The sequence below is a fragment of the Coregonus clupeaformis genome, unplaced genomic scaffold (assembly GCF_020615455.1).
Source record: "Coregonus clupeaformis isolate EN_2021a unplaced genomic scaffold, ASM2061545v1 scaf0044, whole genome shotgun sequence".
Lineage (NCBI taxonomy): Eukaryota > Metazoa > Chordata > Actinopteri > Salmoniformes > Salmonidae > Coregonus > Coregonus clupeaformis.
In genome coordinates this window covers 1078928-1082500 of record NW_025533499.1, presented here as the reverse complement: position 1 = coordinate 1082500, position 3573 = coordinate 1078928, and positions in this window count along the sequence as shown.

The following is a 3573-nucleotide window of genomic DNA, read 5'->3' as shown; positions in this document are numbered from 1 at the left end:
ACCAACCAGCAGACAGGGCTCCTACCAGCCCACCAACCAGCAGACACAGGGCTCCTCCCAGCCCACCAACCAGCAAACAGACAGGGCTCCTCCCAGCCCACCAACCAGCAGACAGGGCTCCTACCAGCCCACCAACCAGCAGACACAGGGCTCCTCCCAGCCCACCAACCAGCAGACAGGGCTCCTCCCAGCCCACCAACCAGCAGACAGACAGGGCTCCTCCCAGCCCACCAACCAGCAGACAGGGCTCCTCCCAGCCCACCAACCAGCAGACAGACAGGGCTCCTCCCAGCCCACCAACCAGCCAACCAGCAGACAGGGCTCCTCCCAGCCCACCAACCAGCAGACAGACAGGGCTCCTCCCAGCCCACCAACCAGCAGACAGACAGGGCTCCTCCCAGCCCACCAACCAGCAGACAGACAGGGCTCCTCCCAGCCCACCAACCAGCAGACAGGGCTCCTCCCAGCCCACCAACCAGCAGACAGGGTTCCTCCCAGCCCACCAACCAGCAGACAGGGCTCCTCCCAGCCCACCAACCAGCAGACAGGGCTCCTCCCAGCCCACCAACCAGCAGACAGGGCTCCTCCCAGCCCACCAACCAGCAGACAGGGCTCCTCCCAGCCCACCAACCAGCAGACAGGGCTCCTCCCAGCCCACCAACCAGCAGACAGACAGACAGGGCTCCTCCCAGCCCACCAACCAGCAGACAGACAGACAGGGCTCCTCCCAGCCCACCAACCAGCAGACAGACAGGGCTCCTCCCAGCCCACCAACCAGCAGACAGGGCTCCTCCCAGCCCACCAACCAGCAGACAGACAGACAGGGCTCCTCCCAGCCCACCAACCAGCAGACAGACAGGGCTCCTCCCAGCCCACCAACCAGCAGACAGGGCTCCTCCCAGCCCACCAACCAGCAGACAGACAGACAGGGCTCCTCCCAGCCCACCAACCAGCAGACAGGGCTCCTCCCAGCCCACCAACCAGCAGACAGACAGGGCTCCTCCCAGCCCACCAACCAGCAGACAGGGCTCCTCCCAGCCCACCAACCAGCAGACAGGGCTCCTCCCAGCCCACCAACCAGCAGACAGACAGACAGGGCTCCTCCCAGCCCACCAACCAGCAGACAGGGCTCCTCCCAGCCCACCAACCAGCAGACAGGGCTCCTCCCAGCCCACCAACCAGCAGACAGGGCTCCTCCCAGCCCACCAACCAGCAGACAGACAGGGCTCCTCCCAGCCCACCAACCAGCAGACAGACAGGGCTCCTCCCAGCCCACCAACCAGCCAACCAGCAGACAGACAGGGCTCCTCCCAGCCCACCAACCAGCAGACAGGGCTCCTCCCAGCCCACCAACCAGCAGACAGACAGGGCTCCTACCAGCCCACCAACCAGCAGACAGTGTCCTCCGACCCTCTAATTATCTCACTCTCCCTCTCTCCCTTCCCTCCCGGAGGACCTGAGCCCTAGGATCATGCCTCAGGACTACTTGGCCTGATGACTCCTGGCTGTCACCAGTCCACCTGGTCCTCTCCCCCTCCCCTCCCAGAGGACCTGAGCCCTAGGACCATGCCTCAGGACTACCTGGCCTGATGACTCCTGGCTGTCCCCAGTCCACCTGGTCCTCTCCCCCTCCCCTCCCAGAGGACCTGAGCCCTAGGACCATGCCTCAGGACTACCTGGCCTGATGACTCCTGGCTGTCCCCAGTCCACCTGGTCCTCTCTCCCTCCCCTCCCAGAGGACCTGAGCCCCAGGACTATGCCTCAGGACTACCTGGCCTGATGTCCCCTGGCTGTCCCCAGTCCACCTGGTCGTGCTGCTGCTCCAGTTTCAACTGTTCTGCCTGCGGCTATGGAACCCTGACCTGTTCACCGGACGTGCTACCTTGTCCCAGATCTGCTGTTTGTTTTCGACAGTATTCAGGAGAGAGAGAGAGTATCCAGGAGACAGAGAAAGTATGCAGGAGAGAGAGTTTCCAGGAGAGAGAGAGAGAGAGAGAGAGAGAGGGTATCCAGGAGAGAGAGAGAGAGAGAGAGAGAGAGGGTATCCAGGAGAGAGAGAGAGTATCCAGGAGAGAGAGAGAGAGAGAGGGTATCCAGGAGAGAGAGAGAGGGTATCCAGGAGAGAGAGAGAGGGTATCCAGGAGAGAGAGAGGGTATCCAGGAGAGAGAGAGAGTATCCAGGAGAGAAAGAGGGTATCCAGGAGAGAGAGAGAGGGTATCCAGGAGAGAGAGAGAGGGTATCCAGGAGAGAGAGAGGGTATCCAGGAGAGAGAGAGAGGGTATCCAGGAGAGAGAGAGAGTATCCAGGAGAGAAAGAGGGTATCCAGGAGAGAGAGAGGGTATCCAGGAGAGAGAGAGAGTATCCAGGAGAGAGAGAGTGTATCCAGGAGAGAGAGAGAGTGTATCCAGGAGAGAGAGAGAGTATCCAGGAGAGAAAGAGGGTATCCAGGAGAGAGAGAGAGGTATCCAGGAGAGAGAGAGGGTATCCAGGAGAGAGAGAGAGTATCCAGGAGAGAAAGAGGGTATCCAGGAGAGAGAGAGAGAGGGTATCCAGGAGAGAGAGAGGGTATCCAGGAGAGAGAGAGAGTATCCAGGAGAGAGAGAGTGTATCCAGGAGAGAGAGAGAGGGTATCCAGGAGAGAGAGAGAGTATCCAAGGCACAATCAGAACAAACACAAAATCTAGGATCAGTCTCCAGTTCGCTTCAGTCCATTTAAATCTGGTTTGATCCGGTTCCATCTAGTTTGGATCCGGTTTGGTCAGGTGTGTGAACGTGCAGGAGCATGCATGGTGGGTAGGAGTCCACCATCTCATCACCGTGTATTTCCATCTCCTCCTCTCGGTCCTTTATTCCTTCCTCCAGCGCGCAGACAGACGGGCTGTCAACAGTTCAGTGAAATATGTTCCCTTGCGAAATTTCTCGCCTGCTCATATTAAGCACATGCTCCGCTATAAAACCGAAGCAGCCTACAAAACGGACCGGTGGGAAAGCGCTCGGCCTCCATTCGCTATTCCACTACATACAGATGTTTGGTCTTTCTCCCCTGTTCCTGGGCCACTCTAAATCAAAACTAATTTGACATATTAGTAAAGACAAGATTAAATTGAGAATAGTCTGATGTTCTCACTTGCTGAGAGAACAGCTGTGCAGCCGGAGGCAAGGAACAGACTTTCTCAAATCAACAGCCTGTAATCGCATCATGCAGCCCATATGGGTTCTGATTTCTAAGACATCCTAAGGTTTGTATCATTCAAAACTAAAGTTGCCAAATAACTCTAAATCGATCGTACAGTTCAGGACCTGTTTCAAATTATCACTTTTACGCTCAACATAGCCACGTCATTAGCACACTCGCTCCATAATGGGAAAAATAACCTTTGCATTTTATTCAGCTAAGTTAAATTATATTCTTCTTACTGTAAAATCATATAAAATAAAACAAAATAATGGCACGGGACTTATAAGCGTATATTGTCAGCTAAATGAACTAGCCTCCAGCCTATGGCGTGGAGCACAGCCAGATAACATACAGTAGGCCTGTGGCATGGAGCATAGCCAGATAACACACAGTA